Source organism: Aphidius gifuensis, linkage group LG1 (genome assembly GCF_014905175.1).
Source record: "Aphidius gifuensis isolate YNYX2018 linkage group LG1, ASM1490517v1, whole genome shotgun sequence".
Lineage (NCBI taxonomy): Eukaryota > Metazoa > Arthropoda > Insecta > Hymenoptera > Braconidae > Aphidius > Aphidius gifuensis.
Genome location: NC_057788.1, coordinates 26,993,181 through 27,018,516, shown reverse-complemented (window position 1 = coordinate 27,018,516; position 25,336 = coordinate 26,993,181). Strand labels below are relative to the sequence as shown.

At 23.8% G+C, this 25,336-nt stretch overlaps 1 protein-coding gene across 1 annotated transcript in view; it reads left to right on the top strand.

Annotated features, from left to right (window-relative positions):
- The first annotated feature begins 2,691 nt into the window (after positions 1–2,691).
- The window catches only part of LOC122858466 (hemicentin-1-like), a 79,956-nt gene continuing 57,311 nt past the window's right edge, over positions 2,692–25,336 (top strand). Inside the window, exons 1-2 of the mRNA XM_044161401.1 lie at positions 2,692–2,743; positions 17,117–17,185. The gene's annotated coding sequence lies outside the window, so the exon portion shown is untranslated. The remainder of the gene's footprint in view (positions 2,744–17,116; positions 17,186–25,336) is intronic.

Sequence of the window (25,336 nt, the reverse complement as noted above, 5' to 3'; positions counted from 1 at the left end):
GCTATCTCGTTGGGGAATTGTTCTCTATTCGGCTTAGTATGTCATCTTTCGTGTCTTGGGTTACGTTACAAAAGAATATTATATCAAACCTTTAAAACACACCCTCCTTTTTATTATTATTATTTTATTTTAGCCTCAGTAAAATATATCAGATTCATGTTATTGGCATCAAATAACTCATCACAAAATCACTTTTAAGAAAACTAATTTTGATCAAAATTCCATTCCTTTATTCCATCTTGTAATATTCGATTTACAATAACTTCAAAATTGACGTCATTATTTTAGCTTCTATATAACCCAGGTAAAAATAACACACAAAAGACCAGAGAATCCTATCGATAAATTTAGGTCGAGCTTTTTTAAAATCATTTATTTATTTTATTTTTCTTTTCAACTTTTCTACGTTGACTGGAATATCTCACCAGTGATTTATGTCATTCATGACATAATCTTTTGGGGTTATACGACGAATATCGATTTTTTTTTTTTACATCCCACATTTATTTATTTATTTTTTTTTTCATGTCTCAAATGCGTTTTCAAGTTTCTTCCATGCTTCTCCTATCGTGATGTCGTCCGATCGAGTTTAGTTGTATTCACTTGCTCCCTCTCTCTAACATCATATATACCAATCGATTTTATAGTAGTAAACTTACCTCACGAACAAACTTGCACACTCAGTAATTTTTTCCTTTTTTTTTTTATTTTCATTTATACACATCGACAACTCAATTCGATACACCAATCTTCAAATAGGTGGAGTATCATGAATATAAATTGAATCAAATTTACGTTATCATCCAATCAACATTTTTTTTCCGTTATCAGATACAGCAATAATATGAATTTACACTTGTTCAAAATAAATGTATACAATTATATGATATTTCAAGTGGATGATTATATTTATTGATTCATATAAATTCATCGGATTATTAACAACAATGTTTTTATAGATTTTATTAAGCCAGTTAGATGCTTAATCAACAGTTTATCATTGTATTTTGGATATGGACCATGGACAATTGATCAATCCATATATAATAACAGTGTTACATTAATTTGTCTCTACATCTCTATACAGTATCTAATTCTCATACCAATAATATTACACTACGCAACATCAAACATATACCCATCTATATATGACCACACAAATTTACTCAATGAGTGAAATGCAATCTATGAATTCCAGTTGAGTTGACGTCACAAAGGAGATCATGTACTAATACAAATATTTCAATCATTAACAAAGTGGTGTGTGATTGATTTACTGAACGTATATATCGTCTATCAATCAATTTGTTAAATTTATACCTACAATTATTTCAATTTATTCAAAGATATTTTCAACATTCAATCAAACTTCATAATATAATTTAAAGTTTAATATACATTCGAAATTTGATTAGTCAAGTTTTTAGTATACTGAAATATTCTATTTATAAACTACACTCTCGCTCTTATTCAACATATTTAAAATTTAATTATCGTTCATGATGATAATCTTTTGATAATAATATCTTGTTTGTATATATTGTGCATGATTTTTTATAAATAGAAATATTTTTAATAAAAGAATATTGTATGATTAAAATCAGTTTAAGCTAGTATTTATATTACAAAGGTTAATCGTATTTTGTTAATCAGTATCAGATAGAGAAGATCATCTCAAGCGTTCACAATTGGATAATAATCAGCCACTTGATGTATCCAATTAAGAAGGATATAACGCTAAATGAGGATAATGAAAAGCCAAAGCTTGTACGTTAATGTAATTTTATATGTCACAAGAAATTGGTTCTTTATTGAAATGTCATAAAAAATTTATAATAATAAATTGATAATTCAGAATAATAAGATCTTGACTATTATCATTTTTTTTTTTTTTTTTCAATTGATTTAATAGTAAAACTAATGGATTAGTTACAAAAAAAATCACATTTTTCTTTTTATATATATGTTGGTGTAATTTTGTGAGATGGCACACGCCAACATGATACCTCAGAAAAATTCTAAAAGATTGATGAACGTTGGATAGAAAAAAAAAACAATATTTCTTCATTATCGATCGTTTTTTTTTTTTTTTGAAAATTTTTTTTCTCGAATTTTATGAACTCTTTATAATGAGACAACTCTTCAGCTTAATGAGATTTTATAAAAGTGAAAATATTATTTTCCATTATCGCAAACAAAGTCAATCATGATAATTAATTTCTAAAAAAAAAAATTATATATATTTTATTAGGAACAAATAGAATTTTGTTTGCTTAATGAATATTCTTGTGTATATGTTTTAAATTTAAATATTATTTTAACGTTGAAGTTTTTGTTTGTGTATGTATGTTGGAAGATTTGTATAGCAAACTTTCAGCTTTCACGCTTTCTATGAACTTTGAAAAGTAAAATATAAAGTGCGTAAAAATAATTTTTGAAAATTTAAATTAGAAGGTGTATTAAATATACAATAAAATACATTCATGTATAATAATTGTTATCACAGAAAATTCCTAAAGTTTATAGTTTTTATATCATCAGTTAATAATCAAGATAATAGTGGTTGATTACTATTTATAATGAAATTCAGTACTGTAATTTTATTTACATACAAGTCCATTATTTATTTTAATTATAGAATTCAATTTTATGATTATTGTTGCAGATGGAATGAATTTAAATGAGACAAGAGTCAACGTCATCAATCATCTATCCAAAATGTCAATCATTGACTGCAATAATGGTGAGTTGATCAATTTTATTTTTATCTATTTCATTTTAATTTACAGATAACTTTTTTGTATCATTAAAAGTATTTTCTGTTAAATTTTTGAGCTAGTTGTAGTTGCTTTTAGTTGAACATGTGGTTAATTAATTTTTTTCGTTATTAAAAATTCCGTTATCTATTTTTTGATTTGAAAAAACTTGACAAGCGTCATATTTTGACGTCAAATCAAGATGAAAGGTCGAAAGTTGACGCCTACTTACACCTACGTTGTCTTTTAATAATGCCAAGTTATCGAATAAAATATATTCCAATCGAAATACTAAGAATAAATTAGAAAAAAAGTCACTAAAATATAAATATAATTTTTTCAAATAAACAACAAGGCAATATAAAATATTAGGTTTATTTTTATTTTAATTGGAAATATACGGAAAAGGAAATAGAAAAAAAAAAAATGTAATATTAATAGCATTGAGAAGATAAGAATTTTTATCCAAGCCACACAATTAGAACAAGAGATAAATATAACAAAGAATGAGAAAACTAAAAAGCCATATATGGCTTATTTTATTTGCCCTAAGAGTATATATGTATTTTTTATTTATCGTTAAAATTATTATTAAAAAAATACTTGTTAAAGTTCTTGTGGCTATATATATATAGTATTGTACAAGTTTGATGTAATATCTCATGGGAATTGTACAGGGTGAGACGAAATTGGGTAGTGAACTTTCATTCTACAATTCGTATATGTATACGCGTTACAAAAGTTTTCCATATCTATGGGGATTTTGTTAGAAATTGGTGGGATATATATTGAATAAAGACAGTGAAAGTAGATAAATATATATTGAGACTGAGATATAGAACGAAAGAAAAATAAAATTAGAACAAAAAAAATATTGAAAAGATTTTCTAGGATATAGTATGGTAGATGTGGAAAAGCTTGTGATGCAGTGGGAATTGTATATACTTGTAGAAAAAAAAAAACTTTATTCAACAGAGCAAATGGATCTTTCTCTAAAGACCAAAGAGAAATGGTTCTTATATATAAGTTTCTAAACCATACTTATGAATCGATAAATGTGACTCTCGGAAAGTAAAGTATAAAACAAACGAAGAGGCGGCTTTCTATTGGAAAACGTATTTTACAAAACGATTAATCGCTTCAATGGGGGTCATATAATTAAATTAAACTTCACAAGAATTTCACTTAGCCACGAAGACAAGGGTCCAATGTGTTATCAATTATGTGCCAAAAGTTGTAGAGGGGTGTAAAAGATGCTTTTGAATAAAATTGGTTAAAGGATAGTTGTGTGGTCCTGGTTGAAACTGTCAAGTAACTAAAGTAAGTTGATATATGGATACACTAAAATACGCTTTTCTTATATATATATATCATTATTGAATATACATATATATATTTATGAACTTTATTATAATTTATAAAATACCTACTTACCTTTTTGTAATAAAGACTTTATTACTTGTGAAATTTTACTTTTTACTATTTTTCATATTCTTGCAATTTATAAACTTTTTAAAGTTATTCCTCGTATTATTATAATTATTATTGTAAATATTTTTATTTTTTTAAATTTATTAGTCTTTTTTTTAATTTTTAATAATGCTTATTTTATTTTTTTTTTATATCTTGTTAATTGAAAATAGTGTTGAACACAAATTTCAATAAATCCAAGTGAAGAATTGTTTTCACTCGATGACTATTGACCTTAAAATAAAAAAAATAAATAAAGTGAAATGTCATGAGTCATAACACAACATCGTGTTTCACATTGTTGTTGAAAAAAAATTTTTTTTATCAGTTATTTCGTGATTTAAAAATTTTTTTTTTATTATTTTTTATTTTTATCGATTGGAATTTAATCAACAAAATATAGAGATGTTTTTTTTTTTTAACTATCAATACCATTTCAGTGATATTTGCAAAAAAAAAAAACATTATTTTTTCATTAATAAAATATATTGTATAATAAATGAATTGACGTCATTCACCAATCCTCAAAAATAAATTTATTCTACAATTTTTCTTTTAATTTTTCAATAAAATTTTGTAAAATCATTTTGCATTATGGTCATTTTGCAAGGTCAATGGTTTTTCGCTTTTATTATCAAGAAAAATAGGTTGAATAAGGAGAAAAAAAAAAAAATTTACGGAAGCAGTAGAAAAAAAATTTTTTCCTGCTGTTACTTTTATAAAAACTGTACTCGTCGGCGTAGAAATGAGTTTCACAAAGGGACTTTTATTAAAACTCTGAGCGTAACGACAGATTACTGAGGGTTTTTATGCTCCCTTTACATGTCAAAATATATATATAATATAAACACGTATATAAAACTTCGAGCGTGAAATTGTTTTAAGCTCAAATTCATATCGAGAATTATTTAAATAATGAAAAATTACTCAAATCATGTTTTATACAAATATTCAATTTTATCAATAAAAAAAGAAAAAAAAATAAATAAATAATACATATTTATATCATTTAAATATTATTAAAATCAATATACAGCGTATAAAATTTTTTTTTTTATTTAATTTATACAACAGAAAATATATTTTATAAGCTTGAAAAAAAAATTTTCCTATTTTCATATTTTTTTTTTATAATTAAAGTTTATTAAAAATTTATTAGTTATTTAAACAGCGACGTGGAAATAAGTTACATGAATATAATATAAAAAACTAAAAAAATATTTATTCAAAAATAGTAACAATATATACAATCGTGATTCACGAGCTTTTATTTTATTCGCACGATCGTGTGAGTTAAAGTGTGTGTGTCTTGTTTAAAAAAAAAAAAAAAAAAAGAAATTCAAGTATTTTTAAAAAAAAATAAATGTTGAATAACAGCAAAGTGTACCGAGCACTGTTAAACATGAACATTGGTGGCATAGATAGATGTTTACTTAATGCAAGTGCACATATATACGGTAGGCGTTGAATGCAAGTGGTAAAACTTGGTGGCAAGAAGAGGGTCCAACCGGAAAGTAGAAGAGACTCGTTGTATAAATAAAAACGTATTCCTATTTCTACCCTGTAAATTTACTTTCATGCAATGTTATTGTATCCAAAGATGATTTATGAAAAGCACTGTTCCGTTTGTACTATACAAAATTGTAATATCTACAAGCCATACGTGCATGCCAGAAAATTATCAGTGAAAGGTCTTTTTTCTTTTTTTTCTTTTCTTTATTTGTTTTTTTTTTAACTCACCCTTTTATTTTTTCTTTATCGTTGTAATATTTCTCATTTATTTTTTTCAATTTCATTTTTTATATCATTTTTACAATACAATAGAAAAAATAATTATTTTTTTCTTTTGTTATGTCAATATTTTTTTTTATTTTCATTTGAAATTATATTTTTTTTATATTAAAATTAATTTTTTAAAATATTTAAACTATTTAATCACCGTTATTAGTTCACAAATTAATTATAAAAATATTTAAAATTTAATTAGAGAGATTTAAAAAATTAGTTTTTTTTTTTTTAACAAACATTAGTGTCGTATATTTTTTAATTTATAATTCATTAAATTCCATATTCATTTTTAAATAATATTTATAGTGACAAATAAATTCAACAAAATTTTTTTAAAAAAACTTATAGATATTATTAATTAATTCGTAATGTATATTCAGCTTTTAGATTATAATAATCTTTTAAAACATTATTCTTCAAATGAATGAAAAAAAAACTTAGTTGTTATATCAAACTTCCTTTATAGATAAAATATTTTTAAATGATGGGATAATGACCCTACTCATTTTCATATTTAAAAAAAAATGAAAAATAATTTTGTTTTAATGATGAAAAATAAAAAAATGAAATTAAACTACATATTTCATATTAAATATTAATTATAACAAATTCATTTAAAAAATATATTTTTTAAAATTTAAATACATCGCGTTTTTTAATTTTTAAATTTCTTTTTTAATGACTTTTGTTCGTGATATTATTTGTCCCTAAAAAAACTTTGAATAATTATCAATTAAATATATAAATATAAATTTAATGAAGATACTCTATTTAATGAATTTATTTATTTAAAAAAAAAAAAAATGAAATAATACAAGTATTAAATAGTCAGGTATAATATTAAATTGCTATTTGCTGAATCAATTAGTATACATGAAAAAATATTGAATTATAAATTTTTTTTAAAATCGATATTCATGCAGAATATTTAAAAAATGACTCTTCTACTTAAATACTACTTGGAACCTATGCAAGCTGAGTTTAAAAATAAATAATAAATTATTTCTTCAGTGAAAAAAGTTTGATCAAACAGATCCTTCGTTAATGAATATAAATTATAATTTATAAGTAGCGCGATACTCAGAATTATGAAACATTAAATTGATTTTCAAAAAGTTTCTTCGTTAACAGTTTAGACTATGACGTGATTGAAGATGATATAAATTAATAACCGCAATATTATTAAAATTTTATATAAGTGCATTGTCCATCCAAATAAATCAAAGCTAAATAATAATGTTAATAATAAAAACTAATGAGTTGTGAAATATGAAATTAATATACATATATTAAAAATTAAAAATAAACAACAAAAATGAAAAAGACAGATAGTACCACACAGTGTAATGTATTTACGTATATATATAGTTAGTTTGGGTAATTTGGCCTTTGTAGTATTCCGTTAGTTTTAATTCATGCTAATGCAAAAGCAAGGAAAATTTTATACCTTTCGTGTTGTATTTCTGAAGCATGTAAAAGGACGAAACGGAACAACGACCGGAACTCGTGTCGGCTTTTCTGTATATCTACAGAGAGAATTTTGAAACACGTTCATTTGCCTTTTCTACTGGATTACTATCTTTTTCTACTTCATCTTTTGTCTTTGCTGTCGTTGAAATTTTTTTTTTTTCCTCCTATTTTTTTGTACGTTCATTCAAATTTGATGAACAACTCGAGAAAAAAAAAAATAAAAAACGCTTGAATAGCGAGAAAAGTAGGTTAGATTTTATAAATATTTTGAGCTTAATTTCTTTTTTTTTCACGATACATTTAAAAAAATATATATATATAATTTTTACAAGAGAGCAAAATATTTAAAATAGTTTTTTTTTTATCCGTTATATCGATACTTGGGTCATGTTGATATTTAAATTTTAAATGAAACTTTTGAAGTTCTTCTTGTCTACAAATTGAAAATAAAAATTTTAAAATTCAAATACACAGCTTCTTATTCGAAATTTTTTTTTTATCTTTCATCGCTGATGTTTTTTTTTTTGTCTATTTCATGATGTTTCTGGTTCGTAGAATTGTTGATTGATCAATATGTTTATATGAAAACAGAATGTACTATACCATTATGTTTATAATAAACGAAAATCGATTTATAGATTTTTTTTTTGACCTCGGGAAAATATGTTATGGCAATTTGAAATTATTGAGATCAGCAGAATTTTCTAGTGGCACTCTAATCCTAAATATGCTAAGCCAATTGTTTTAGCCTGAAGAAAAATTCATTTTTAAAAAAAAAATATACAAAAAATAGAATGAAATAAAAGTTTTATTTTCATTAATAAAAGCAAACAGTTTTTAAACATATTTTTTTTAACCGAGAAAAAGTAATTTTTTAAATTCAAATTATATTGATATTTTTTCTTTGTTTCTTGTTGAACAAATGTGTGATAAGAAGCATGTTTTGTCGTTGTTTTAAAATTCAAGTATAACCCCAAACAGTTGTACGGATAATTATCAAGGTAACACTTGATATTTCAGTCACGCTTGGCCATGGATTGTATGAACGTACTCATATACAAGATACCCTTAAATTCACGTGCGAAACTCGTTATACTAAAACCTTAGTTTCAAACTGCGTGTTTTGTTATTTCTTGTATTATTTTATTTTAAAAAAATAGCAATAACAATAAATAAATTTAAATTTTGACAAATAACATTTACATAAAAAATTAAATTGTTTATTATTTTTAATAATTTATGATTTTTATTGAAAATAATAAAAATAAAATTTCTTTCATTTTTACCTTTTCAAGTACACTGATAATCAACAGCATTAAATTGATTTTTTTCATATCTTTTTATGCTTTTTTTTTCTTTTCTCTTTAACAATCAGTAAATTTTTGCTGAGATACAAAATTTTGAATTGTAAATCTGATTTACTCTTATTTACGAAACAATGTACTCATTAGTAAGACAAAAATAGTCGAGTAAATGCAATTTAAAAAATCACTTGTTAAGAAATTCAACTTGAGACATAATGATTCAAACACAAGTGGATTTTTTTATTTTTTATCCATTAAGATTATATTTATTTTTTATTTATGTTCTTGTCGTCGGACGTATCTTACATGGGTTTAAATATTATTTTTGTTTTCTTTACTGGAAAAATCTTTTCACCGTTAAAATTGCAACTTCAATATTACAGTGTTGACTCATTCCACTTGAACAGTTAAAAATAATATTAAAAAAAATAACATGGCATAAGCAAGTTCATAAAACGTTCAACTCCAAGTTAAGATTGTTAACAAATAAAAGAAAAAAAAAATTTTTTTTAAATGAAATAAAGTATACGCAGTGATTGTATACTTTTTTTTTATTGTTATCACTAATATTTTTTATTCAAGTAAATAAAAGTTTCTTATCCACGTGACATTTACTTGCCAAAAAAAAAAAGATGATAGTTAAACTTAGTTTTTCATTTGACTCGACTCACTAACTGTCTCTTTTTTACATTTATTTACAAACACATTTTATTAAATTGCTCAAACTGTAATTATTTAAATTGAAGTAAACTATTTTTTATTTAATTTTTATATGCTAATTTTAGAGCCAGCTAAATACTTTACTTCAAAGCTTTGATTAATAAATTAATTAATTTTTGTAAAAACAAAAAAAATAATTAAATAATAGGAAAAATATTTTTAAAAGTATTTACAGTAGAATAAAGTAGCAATAGTAAAATTTAAAGTTGTGGTCAGACTGGTTAACCAAATGAATACATCACCAACTAAAATAATCACCATCTTTTTGAGTTTATAACAAGTGAGTTTTATACATTGTTTCACTTTATAGAAAAGTTAAATTGTTGATGCTCGTATATTTGTACATACAATAAATTTATATCTGAATAGCATAAAACCACTATTATGTTTATAGAATTTAATTATTCATTGGCTTCTAAAAGATAGCAAAAAATAGTTAAACTAAAGCTTAGACTTATTTTCAATTTAAATAATTTTTTTTTCAAAGAATTAGTAAAGTATGATATTTTATTGTTTGAATAAATAAATACTAGAATAAAGTAAGAGATACATAGAGGTATTAAAAAAGTTATAAAATAAATGTAAAAATATCCTGTATGTAATTTTAAATTAACAGACTTTTTTTTATGTATACTTGACTTGACTATATTAATGAAACTTACTTTGAGTGTTAATTAGAAATATTTCTTATATTAAAATTGTTTCGTTGACCCATATTCTTTTTTTTTTTTTTTACGAACAGAATAACAAAGAGTAATTTTTTCACTTAAAAAGTTGGTGTGAAGTATCACAGAGTATGTAATTCAATAGACATTTTAAATTTATCATATGAGACTTTGTTTCAAAGAGCTTTTATTGACTGATCAAAGTTCAAACTTTGATCGTTTATTTGTCATTTGCTCAAGTACAACACATGAATTTAAAAATGTTACAAATAAATAGAATAAATAATTTAACAATATAATTTGAATTCTGTATCAGACAGTTCCATTAAAACAAAAATTTTTTTAGTTTCAGAATTTTTTAATATTAACAATCGAGATCAAAAGAACTATATTCAATTTCCCTTTATTTCTGATAACGACGGAATAAAGAATAAACAAAAAAAAAAAATTAACTTTCTGAATTTTTCTTCGTATATTGACATTTTTTTTTTTTTTTTTAAATTTTTATTTAACCTAAATTTTATTGTATTAAAATAAGTTTTGTCCCAGACTCATTGACTCTCATTTTATTAATGAATTTTATTTAAAATAAAAATCTCAATGAAGTCTTTTTTTAGTTTCAATTAAAATAATTTATATGAAAACTTTATTTTGAGTATCGAGTACATGTGAATTATAAATCTTCATTTCAATCATTATTTTTATATTTTAATGAATGTAAAACTGTGTTATTTCAATATTAATAAGTTGATTTTTATTCTCGATAAGTTATTTTGAAAACTTTAAATTATTTACACATTGAATTTATTATTATTCCAATTTTAATTATTATGTACAATTAATAACTTTGATAAAATTTATATTTTAATAATACAAAATGAACAAAAAAAAAAAGATCCAAGTAAAGTTTATCAAATCTTTTTTTTAAGTTGTTCGAGGTTTTGTGATAGAAGCACGTTTTCAAGCAGTTTCGATGAAACGTTTTACACAGAGTCTGAGAATTTTGCTATCACTTTAATTTGATTGGGGTCATCGTAAAAGATACTTGGGTTATAAAAAGAATAAAGACATGAACTGATACAGAAATAAAAAAAAATAAATAAAATGTGACAATTCAAAAAAAAGTAATAGTGTTTTATTTTTTTTTTTTTTCTAATAAATTGATTGTCTGCTTAATTGCTTTTATAGTAATTAATTTTAATGTTTTATAATGAGAATATTTTGCATTGTCTGTCTCGTTAATATTTAATTTTTAAAAGTATAAATTATTGTAATAAAAAAAAAGTGTTTTTTTTTTTCACTCATTATTTTGTAATGAATATATAAAAACGGAAAAAAAAAAAAACAATTGAATCAAATATGAATTATGAATATCGTATGACAGTCATATGTCATATATTTAAACTTTGTCATTTTATATAGAATTTTGTAATTCTTTATACCTTCGCTTGTTTAAAGGTTAAAAACAGAAAAAATTATAATATATAAAATTAAAGATAAAGGAAGAGAAAAAATTAGTAGAAATGTAAATTCATTTTTGTGTCAGGCTGTATTCTATTTTCATCTCATGAATCCCCTCTGGAAAAAAAACTTATTTGCATTTACGTAAAATGAAAAGATCCAAGTCACATCAGCACAGTTCTCTAGGGCCTAATTGTTTTTTTTTTTTTTTTCAAAACTCATGAATATTTGTATATATATTTTTACAGCATGTATATAATTTTAAACATATCATGAATTATTAATTTTTTCAGTTTTCAATTATCACTGAGTGATTGAATTTTTTTTTTTAATTATCACCATAAATTAAAAAAATAATTTTGAAAGACAAAAATAATCAATAATGATTTATTCATTAGTGTTAATTTTATAATGGATCATTTAAATTTTTAATTCTGTTAAGGCAATTATGTAACATTTAATAATTAATTAATACAATGACGTATTTAATTTTATTGATTTTTTTTTAAAATCAATAATAAATATAAAATAATTGGTTAATAAAAAATAAGAAAAACTTAAATAGAACCGGATTATTTAAGAGGATAAAAAGTACAGTTGGTTTTATAGTTTAACAGATAAAAAAAAAAATTTATTTTCTAGAAAAAGTATAGTTGTTATTTACCGTCTTACTCTAAAGTGTACAAGGTTCTTAAGAGTTTTTCAAAGTAAATAACATCTCTCGCTGTAACATTTAGAAAAAACCTGAGACACTGAAATCGCATCGTGGACTGTCAATTTTCGTATATCACTCTATGACTGAAAACCCAATCCGTAAAAAAGACTAGTAGTCTCGCACGTGACTTTGATGCCTTACTTTTTCATTTTATTTTCTTATATTTTCCTTTTTTTTTTCTTCTTATTTTAAGAGGTTTTTCATTAGTCACATTTGCTAAATCGACCTAAGACGTTGTTTTTCATATATTACTTTTTTTTTTTTGTAACATCAACGATGTGTCTTTTGAACAACCAATAGAATAAATATTCCCCTAAAAAATTGTTACAAATAAAAAAAAATTCAATATCAAGTATTCAGTTTGTTTGTTGAAAACACTATGAATATATAAATATTTACTCAGTATATCTAGTAAAAAATAAAAAAATAAATAAATAGAATAACGGAGATAAAAAAAGGAAATTAAATTTGCAAAGAATAAAGTCCATAATCCTAGACCAAGCTTATGTACTCTCATAAAAATATCATACTTGCAGTAAAGAATAAAGAAAAAAAAAAAATCTATATACATTAAAAAAATATCTATTTATTTTTTTTCATAATATTTTAATTGAATAATATATTAATTTTACTTTAATAAAAACTTGTGGCAAAGATGAAATATAACTAAAACTTTTCAGCTTTTCCTACCCCATTAAAATCCGATTTGGACTTTTTTGTCAACTCTAACAAAACAGGATTACATCCCCAGATTTTGCCATCAAAACAATAATAATAATGATGATAAATTTGAACAAAAAAAAAACAAAAACCTTATTATCCAAGATTTGTTTAAATGCATTATTAAAAGCAAGCTAAAATTTTCACTTCAAATGAATTGTTAATTACTTTACAGCAGCATGCATATATAAACAAATCATTAAATAATGATCTAGTAAATGAATGTTTGTTTGTATTTAAACAATAAAATATTATATAGAATTTAACAACAATGAAATATTGTGGTAAAGACAGTCTACAGTGTTGATGAGTTGTTATTATATTTTGTTGTATATATACAAAATGAATAGATGTTAAATGAAATGTGATGTAGAAGACACATCATATCATATAAAAGATAAAAAAGAGATGGTGACATTTGGAAGGACAATATACAGGATTTACAAACTGCAAGCAAAGAGTAACCCTCTTTTATTCTAAGGTGAATTTATTCCACGAATAAACCATTGAAAAGGGTAAAATAATGAAAACCCAACACTTTTTTTTTTTTTTTTTTTCCTCATACTTTTATTATATTCTTTTGTTTATTTATTTATATATTTTTTTTATACTATCTTGGATTATTATTGGGGTTTCAGAGCCACATGTAATGTTTGCATTTTGATAAATATATATACACAATGTTTGTATTTATCTTTTTTTTTATTTTCAAAATATACAAGTATCGTATATGCGAAAAGTTTATATATATTCTCTTAGGCTATGTATGGAGAACAATATGCTGTCCATGCACTTTATATTTACATTGAATTTAATGATCATCTGAAATTAACGCTACATCATGTTGTATTGTTGAAATACATTCTACAACTCAAATGTTCTGCTGTTAACACCAGAAATTGTTACACAATGATTTGTCATCACTGTATTATATAAATGCCAAAAGCACCAAAATTCAGACAACTAAAACTTGATTAAGTTGGATCATAATTGTCTAAATTTTGAATTTTTAATTTGTTCTTAATTATAAACTACAGCTGAGAATAAATAACTTTCATTAAAAAAAAAATTTATTCATTCTATTATTATATATACACCTATAATTTTTCTTAATTATTATCAGTCATAAAATTATGAATATTTAAGAGAAATTTATAAATATAGTATATAACTCTAGAAATATTTTATAAATGTGTTACTGAAAAAGGTGACGATTTTTTACTTGATACCGGAAGTTTAAATTATCATACTATTTTAGACCATTTTTATGATTTTCGATAATTTTCTTCATTTTTTGTAACGTCAATCAATTATATTTTTAATATTTCCGTTCAGTCCGATGACTTATACATAGCTAATCTAATTTTATTTTCTATTTTTCCTTCAAAAGTTTAGCATAATTTATTTCAAGAATAATTATTCGCCATTGTACTTACAATTTGATTTCGCTTGTTAAATTTCTTAAAATAACACGATAATATCTCAAATTGAAATTCGATAATATCCGTTATACTGATTGACATTATTTAAGTTAACCATAGATAATTAATAAGATGGCTAAATATGATATTCATTGTTCTATCTGAACTAGTTTTAAAGTTATATATAAATAAACTTAATTTACAAAATTTCGTCTTTCTAGAAAATTCTTAAAATACATAATGATGCTACTAATTACAGTTTGAAATGATATTTATGATATTAACTTGGATTTTATTACATTGAATAAATATTAACATTCCTATTTTGTAAAAAACAAACTATTAATGTAAACATTTAATTGAATTGAAAACCACTATATAACCATAATAACATTTTAACTGTCTAGAATTGTATATATATTTATGTGATTATTACAGACAAGAATATATATGGCAACATATTTAAAATCATATGGAAGTGTATGTATTCAACTCGTATACATTTGTGCATATAGCTGTACAAACATACCGGTTAAACACAAATTTCAAATATTTTAAACATGATTTATTTATAAATTCCATATAAAGTAATTTTAAATTCTGTGATTGTAAGATAAATGATTATATATTAAGAGGAATGACAACCTTTCATTTTGACCTAACTGTTCCCTTATTTTTACCAACAGAACCACATTCGCTCCATCTGTGAGTCCCAATTGTATTCAATATTGGGACATACTTTAGACGATCTGGTGGTAAAATCACTTATATTTATTCAGTATATACCAATTTGTACGTACATGCATTATAAACAATTATAAAAGATTTATATTTATTTTAGATCTCATTTTATTTAATTTTTATACAAATTTCATGCGTATCAACTATCTATATATATCCCACCATTGCATACTCAAATGTAATACTTTTATTATTACATAAGTCCACCAAATAAATTTGATAAGAGAAATAATATTTTTTATCAGTCAGAATTTATTAATTCATGATAAACATCAGGTATTCAGGTATTCTTTAAATCGAAAATGAGAATTTTTCGACGAAGGTCCACCTAATTCCTTTATAGCCTTTATATATAAAGGAGCAAATTTATATAAAAACTAGCGCATGCATTTTTTATATATGCTTTTCTTATCTGTGTTTATCGTTCCGATTTTGAATTTTTAAGTAGTTGAAAGTTAAATATTATCTCCAAATAATTAGAACCCATGCAAAATTTTACAAAATTTAAGATGTTAGAATAAAAAAAGAAGTTTAAATTTTGAGGATCAGTTTTCATGCATTTGATGCAATCGTTTCCCAAAAATAACATGCTGCCAATAAAATGATAACCAATAGAGAAGAGATTAATTCTAGAGCTTTGTCTTACTATTTTTCCAGTCATATTTAGATTATCCATGATAAATATGCTTTTTTATATACTGATTCTTTTTGATTGTTTTTATTTTATCGATCAAGTTATTCATAACCACAAAAAATTACAATGCTTACACTTGCAGTTTTATACTAAACACTAATCCGATAATTAACCATATGTTTTGCGTTTCAAATTTACCTAACTCAAATTTACCTAACTTAAGTGTAAATTACTTAATTTTATAACCATTAATTAACTTTTTATGGAATTATTTTTGACACAACAATAAAATGCCAATTGTTAAATAAGTCCCAAAACATAACAAAAATAGCATACCCAGCGCCACCAATTTAATTTCGAGTTCCCCCGGATAAATTATCATTGCTGGTAAAAAAAATTTTTTTTTTGTAAAAATATAAAAAAATTTTTTTAGTATTTTGCAAATAAAATAGTGTCATGCACTAGAGAATAATTTTTTAATCAATCTCGTAAAATTTCATAAAATTTAATTAAGTTTTAGAATAAAAAAAGTTGTTTGGAAATTTATTTATTGTAAACTCCGTCGATAAACGAATCTTTAATTTTTTTTGTTAAATAAACAAATTCTGATACTGTCATGCAGTGCATTATAATATTATAAGTGACTTTACCAAATTTTAGGTCTTTATATTGTTTTTTACTAATTAAAAAGTTGTTTGGAAAAAATGACAGATAAGGTTAGATCTTCAAAGGTTGTCATTCCTCTTAAGTAGTTTTTTACTTTTTTACAGTATTATTGAAAGTTATTTATTATTTTAAGAAATGTATTTGTTGAAGACCTTCTTTCAGTAGGTTATTTTATTAATTTTAAATAGCATACCGAGAAGTAGTAGATAATCGGTGACTCTTCCGAAATATACTTGTAAAATGTGAATATATTTCAAATTTCAACGGAAATACGGTTTTAGTTACAGTATTTTTATGAGAATATAATGACAGCTTGTCGTTACTAAAATACCTCAAGTATTCATGATAAATCATGAGAAAAATAAGACAGATAATTATATTTTGAAAATATATATTTCAATCTATGACTATCCAAAAATAAATAGGCCATTTAAAAATTTGACATTTATTCGGAGTTAGTTTGTTGAACTGGAGCTCGATTCGACATATCGTTAGGTTTTTGATTTTATTCATTCATTTTTTATTTTATATAAAATAAAATATACATGTACAAGTATTTATATTTGTTTTTTATTATTGTTCCAGATAATGTGAATTTCAATAAAACAAGTCAGTACCATCCATCAAAAACTTCCATCATCAGCTACAATAATGGTAAGTTTATCAATTTTTTTTCATCTATTTTATTTCAATTTTAAGATGACCAAACTCTTTGTTATATCATTCAGACTATTTCCTGTCAAATTTTCAAGTTATTTGAACTCTCGTTTGATTAGTCATATTATATAATATATCTAACCATTATTTTCCCCGTCAAATCCCAAAATAAAAAAAAAAAAAAAAACAATAAAATCTGAGAAAGAACGATAAAAAATAGTTCATAATTGGAATAAATAAAAGAAAAAAAGAACTATACAGATAAAGCGTAATTTCTGGGGTTATATATGTAGCGATAACCGGAATATCAGTTGGGTGGAATGTCCTCGAAAATGACCATCCAATAAAACAAGCGAAGGATAAATCCTGTTGGTCACGAGTATAGTCGCCGAGCGGGTAATAATGGGCGCCTCGTGTCTATATCCCCATCTCACGATTCCGGAGTGTCGAACCCCCTAGTGTAAAGAGAATCTGCCGTTATTATCAATATACATATATGCTTATATGGAAGATATATACATGTATATAAGCTTAAATACACACTGCTACATATATTTTATTTGTGTGGTTATATATATATGCAAGAAGGGTTACTTTAACCGGATAGTATAAAAGGGATAAAGGAAAACAACCGAAAGAGAGTTGAAAAAGCTTCTTTTAAATATATATATGTATCAAATGTAGACATGTATGTATGTGTGTTAGGGTCAACTTTTGGATAAGTTGCATGCAGACATTACTAGTAGTGACCCTGAGAAAGAAAGCTGATGTATTTCACGTTGTACTAACCTAAACCTTTTCGTGCACCACATCTCGACCTGCCTTTCTACTGACAATATTAGATCTTTTTCTAAGCTAGTGTGGTTCACCACGAAGCTGCTACAATTTTTTTTTTTTCTTTCATTAATTTTAGTTGTGCGCATCGAACCAGAAAAGGTCACTCTAGATACAAAGAATTAAATTGGATTTTATGACTTGACCTTTAACTACCCTACAAACAAATAATCATTTTTTTTTTTTTTTTTTTAAATGTCTATTCTTTTAAAAGAAAGATTTAAATATTAAATTATATAATAAATAATAGCAATAAAAATACAAGACCGTTGGAAGTAATTTTTTTTTAATTTGGCAAATCAATAAGTGCAGTATTTTAAAATCCTCGATATTCATTTTTTTGTTTAACCATTTAAAAAAGCCATATTGCTCACATAGATCCTACCAATTACGATAAAATTTTGAACATTATTTTTCAACATTGAAGTGCACTCAAGTAATACTATCCATTCAGTTAGAATTCAAAGAAATTGTAATGTTCGTTATCATTGAGAAAGAAGCATTTCTTTAGGAGTTATGCCTGCAGATAATACAAGCCTGGATAATAATTTTTTTTTTTTTCTTTCAATATACGATTTAATGGGACTTTTGAGAGTATAATGTTTTAGATGATGCTCGATTTTTATGTCTTACATTTTATTGAATATTTTCAAATGCCAGTGTTACCTCAATGTTCAAATGAAAAAAAAATATATTTATGTTTTTTTTTTTTTTTTTTATTTTCATCAAAACGCAAAGCATAAATATAAATATATATTTATTTTAAAATAAAATACAAAAAGTTTGATAGTTTGAAGTCAGGAGTTGATTCAATCGATCAAAGACTTCACATTGAATTTACCAAGTTTAATAAATTTTTCATGAAATTCAAATAGTTCTTCAACAATTTTATTTAACATTGTTATTCATTGTTTTTTGTTATCTTGTTTATTGAAATTCTAACGATTTATATAAATATATTGTTACCCTACTAACTGCATGGAAAATATTTTTTCAATATTTTATTTGAATTTCAAAAGTTTACGAAATGATAAAAAAAACAATAACACAAATGCATATGTTTTAAAATTTGAAATAAAAAAGCTCTAAATCATTTTGACCTGATGCTGTTTTTATATTAATTTTAAAAACAATATTATTATTTTAAAAAAATTAATCATTTCAATTTTTTTGGTAGATAGAGCTTTTTTGTTAGACAAAGCAATGATTTATCTTAAATTAGTCAATTTTTAGAAACACATAAAGTTATTATGACACATTTGTGATATTTAATTACGTTAAAACACAAGGTTTACATATGAGATTTATTTTCCAATCAAAATTGATGATAATCCATTATTTACATGAAAATCCATGGGTCTATTTATAACATGATGAATGAGCATCATACATGCCAATTCTATTGACGCTTACAAAATTGAAGTGTTTCCTATTTTACACGACTAGTTAATTCAATGAATTTCTCATCACTCAATGATTTCTATAAACTTTAAAATTGTGTCATCAATTATGTTAATAAATTAAGTATATTCTAGCTTACATTGATTAAATTTATTAACAGTTAAATCATAATTAAATTACATTTTTTTTTTTTTTTTTAAATCATCAATTTCATGTCATTATTCATTGTGTCAATTATTCGTCAGCTAAATATACATATTCATTTGAAATAACAAAAATACAATTTCACTTTTAAAAAAATAAAGTTTAATTATATACTTATATATATATTTTTTTTTTCTCATAAAACAAATAGTATTTATCGAGAATAACACTTAAATAGAGGAAATAGAAAATGTCAAAATTGTCATTAGCATGATACGTGATGTGAATAATGAAAATATGATTTTAGCTACATTCCAATTTCCTCCCTTTTCATCATTATATTCATATTTATAATCATATTTTTTTTAATTTTATATTTATTTACTGTTTATATATTTAATCGATAATTATTATCTGCAATTTTAAATTAAACCATATACAATATTCATATTTTTTTATTTACCATGTAAAAAAATAATTCTCGTGGAATGAATATTTCAATATCAATAAAAAAATATTTTTAATCTATTGCATTTGTTTAAAAATAAAAAAAAAAAAATTGTATTTATTGAAAATAAGCAATTTTAATTATTTTTTTTTTTTTTCAATATTTTTTTTCATCTCGCTGACGTACACATACTGTGTTTACCTGAATTGCGCACACGCCATTTATCGATCGTCAAAACAACATGTACTCGTGAAAATGACCGAGAAATAATACTGAAATCTTTAGCTAGTTTAAAGTTGGCATAAAAGTTTCGTAGTGACTATAATAAGCACACTGTTCTACTAATCATTTGTACATTAGAATATGAGAACTGAATGAGTTGAGTATTTGAGTTAAAACTTTGTCATGTACTTTTAAAAGATAAATTAAGCTTGAAAAAATATAAAATTGCATGACAAAGTTCATACGTGTCATACGTGTTAATTAATAACATCAAAGAAACATAAATATACGATGAAAATAAATTTTATAAATTCATTTATAAATGTTTCATATATAAAATAAAATAAATGATATATTAAATATATATTTTGTATATAAATGTTTATTTAAATAATGAGAGAAAATGTATTTAATGAGTTGTTGAAATTATAAAATACTTACATTGGAGTTAACATATTTATAATAATCTTGTGCTAGTGACAGGTTGAAAGAGTCAGAGTTTAAAACGCTATACTCATTAGCAAGAAATTCTTGTTAATGCGCCAATGATTCAGGCCATAACCGGGTATTTTCAATTTATTTATTTAACCCTCATTTTCTTAGCTACATCTGTTTATGCTTTTTTTTTTTTTCCACATCTAATTGTTATTTTTTTTTAACCATAAAAAAGCAAAATTATTTTATGGTTAAATATACATTTAATTATCTCCAGTAATTCAGCTTCTTGATTCAATTTTTAAATGATATCTGATTTTGTTTTTTATTATTTTAAATACGTTTGGCAATAATCAAGACATGATAAAAAAATGGATGTATATTTTTTGGTTATGTAATTTGACAGTGCAATGAAAATAGCGACATGTTTGTCCATGTCAATAACGCAAATGACACTTTGACTTGATTATGATCGTAAATAACAATCACACTATTATCGACGTTTGTCCGATGTTGCGTGTATGATGTATAAGCCGAGGTCGACAATTTGGACAGCGCGTATACACTATTTCGTTATACGATTGAACCAAAACACTTCCGGGAATTTGTCGTTATATACGCGAGATTATCAATCAATCATGAAAAAAACATACGCATTCAATTCTTCTTTTTTTTTTTTTCTAATTTTAGCCATTTCTTTAATCAATATATCGTGTCAATCAATTTAACAATAAAAAAAAAAAAAGAAAAACAACAAATAGATTAAAAATTGTTTTATTGTTTGAATTGATTGATATTTTTTATTCTTATTTTTATTTCAAATCTTTTATAAATAAAATTATCAATAATTTAAAAAGCTCTTTTTTTTTTATTCTTATTTTTTTTCTTATAAAATTCACAGAGCTTTTTCTAAGTTTTATATAAACTTGTGATTGTTATAATTTTAATGTGTTGTCTTGTATTTTCAAATGAAGTTAAAATTACAATTATATATATTTAATACGATTATGTTGATATAAAAGAGTCAAATAAAAAAATAATACAAGTGTTAGAAAAGTAAGAAAAAAAAGAAAAAAACGAACTTGCGCGTTAACTGTGAAGTGAGACGCTTCGCACGGCAAGATACTTAGTCCAAGTTGGCTAAAGTTTGTAGGGTGGTTTGCTTCATGAATCTTATACGGTTACAGTGAGTCTCTATGTTACGAAAGAGCATGGCGGTTAAATTCCTATTATGTTAACGTATATATGGCCAAGCACTTTTAGTATAACCAGAGTGTGTCTTACGAGGCGTAGCACTGTGGGCCCTTGTGACCATAAAAACATATTAGATGACTCTGCACCACGACATTCAACCGTGCGTGTATCACTCAGTTGCGCCTCGTCAATTTTTTTTTTTTTCTTCTTCTTTGGCATGTGGGCTTGGTAAATGATTAAAAAAAAAAACCGAGAAAAAAAAAACCTTTCACTTCTATTTGTAACGTAAAAATGAAGAAAAAAAAAAATACATTTCACAGATGAAAACATAAAAAATAAAATCGATTAAACTTCACAAATTCACGAGAAAGTTCGAGTTGCTTAAAAATTTATGTTAATTGTCATTTGTGTCTAACTGTACCTTTGGGGATCAAAATTTTACTTGGTAAAGTTGGTGGGCTGACTATATATACACTTATACTACTGAAAATTTGAAGCAACGTAACTCTTCTTTCGCCACTCGTATTTTTTTATTCATTTTTTTTTTTTTTTTTTTCTCTGCTGAATGTTTGCGTGCAGCACGTTATTTGCAAAGGTCACACCAAAGGTGGTTAATTTTATTTTATATACATGTATATATTCACAATGTATTTATAATGTTTAAATATATGAAGAGGCGTTGGATGAAGACGTCAAAATTTGAGGGTAAAAGTCACAAATTGATTGATTACAAATGAAAAAATATAAAATAAAACCAGCTGGGACCAGTAAAAAAATCTTGACACGCGCGCGATCGACGAGATAAAAAAATATTTGTTTGACTCGAATTAATCATTTTTTTTTTTTTTTATTATTTTTCCAACTTATTCAACATATATATTCAATCCAAATCATGATTTATGGAAAAAAATAAAGAGCAATAATTACAATGAAATGAAGAACAATAATGGGTAAAAAAAAATTTAAACAAAAAATGAAAAAAAAAAAAAAAACAAACTTGGCAATAAAGTTGAAAGAATAAGTTTCCTAATAGGTCGTGGCATATACCTGCAAGAGGTAGTTTGTTAAAAAACTCTAAATTGCCTTGAATTACTTTGAAAGTTTGTATACGATGGTGAAATGAAGCTTTGTGCCTCCTGTTATGCTTCACGGATAAGCCTATAAAAGTTCAATGGAAATCTGTAGCACCAACTTTGGTGCCATGAAATTAATTTACCATAATTCTTTGTCAAGATTTTTTTATTTTTCTATATACAACGAAATATTAATACAGTTAGTCAATTTACTTGTTTAAATACTTGTCAAAAAATAAAACGTAACTATAAAATTAATAATAAATATATAAATATCAAGTATATATCAACTTGTCAAAATAAATTATATACACGATAATAATACTCTTCGATAGTTGTACATTATAATAATTTGTCTGAATGATAAGCCTCTTGTACGACGAAGATTATTACAGTTTGTGGCAACGATCCAGACATTTTCACATCGTATATAAATTATATACATAAGTTTCTCTCATGTTTTCTCTCGTTCTATATCATATAACACTAATACTGTATATAATTCTCGGAAATTATTCCTGATGTTTTATGTATATATATATATATATCTGTTCATCATTTCTCTCGTCGACGATACTGGATATAATCCTTGTTATCGAATAATCTTCCTCACCGCACAGATTGCCCTCAGTCCTTCCTCATTTTCTTCATCTTCTATTTTAAGGTATGATTGTGTATAATACTCACCATAATCCTCATACTCATTTCATCTAAATTGAATTAATTTAAAAATTTAAATAACTGTATCATTTGTAGAAAAAAAATTTGATTACGAGATTTATTTCGTAATAGGATTATTCTTATATTGAAATAAAAATAGACAACATAATTTTACAATCATTTTTTTGAGTGATGTGGGATTATTTGAAGTTAATTTATTTTATTTGTCCAATTTTATCTTTTACTATCTTTTGATGATTATTCGATTGATGTTTTTCCACGAAAAAAAAAAATTCTTAAAAGCAATTTTCTGATTTTATGAAAATTTCTTTCAATTATTTACAATGATTTTGTCAATTTATCATATTTTAGTAGCTTATTATTATTACTATTATTTTATTATTTAGTATTATCCATTTACTCGTAATTTTTGTGTTTTCTTTTCTTTTTTTTTTTTTAATCCAACGTAATAACATTTTTAAAATTTAATTTATAAATTCATCGTAGCGTGCATCACACAAGTGAGATAACAATAAATAAAAGAAAAAAAAAATGTATAATTCGTGGATTTTACATGGTACAATATCAATGCTTTTATTTTATATCTGTGTGTATATTTGCATCATCACAACACACTTTTTCCATTTTTTATACTCGGGCTAAAATAATTTTTATACAATAGTTATTTGTTTTTGTTTTATTTTTTTATGTAAAATATTCGAGTGTATATTATTGTAGTATTGTTTGAATTTATATATAAATATAAAAAATAATAATGATAATAAAATGAAATAAGCAAAAATAACCAGGAAGAGAATTATTTTTATATTTATTCAACGGCATGTTTCTTGGCGTTGACAAATGTTTCGTGTAAATTTAATCAAATAAGCTCAATCTACTTTCAATTTTCAAGTACAGTATATATTTCATTTTCAATAAGCTTTTTATTAAATTTAAATTTCTAAATAATTATATTTTAAACTGATTTTATAAAAATTATTTTTTTAAAAATTCAAAGTACAGATTATTGAGATTTTGATTTAAATTTTTTGCAAATTTATTTTTCTATATATCTATCAAAAAACATAATCTAACCATGAAATAGGATATTTCAAAATATATACATTATCTGATTTATTGAGTCTTTTTATAATGTAATAAATTTATATATTTTATTTTTCTCTCGTTCAAAGCTTAGAGTTGAGTTTTCGTTGAAATCTTCCAATGTATGATTCACTACTGATAGCAGTAAATGTATCCCATCAATGTGGTTTTTATTAAACAAATATATACATAAAATATTTGTTAAAAGAGAATTTGTTTCGTTGTGAAAAAGCCTGTGAGATTTTCTAACCTTACTTTTATGTCAAATAAAAGTCGCATTAAATATTACATTTTCATTTTACCATAAACTTTATAAACTTTAAAATTCTGCATACGATAATTTATTTATAATATTAAAAAATTGATTACATTTATATTCTTTATCCTTTGATAAATAGAATATATATAAAGTATTTTTTATCATCACGTAGGATAATATTTATCAAAAATGTTACGACTATTTTCATGTTTTTGATGATGTCAGAAATAATCATGAAAAGATAATAAATAGAAAAAAGATTTTGTGAACGTGAGAAATTTAACAGTGTAATGGGTTAGACAAATTACATGAAAACTTGGAAAATGAAGATCTTATAAAGTAAAAAAACAAAAAGGAAAGAGATGTCTCATATA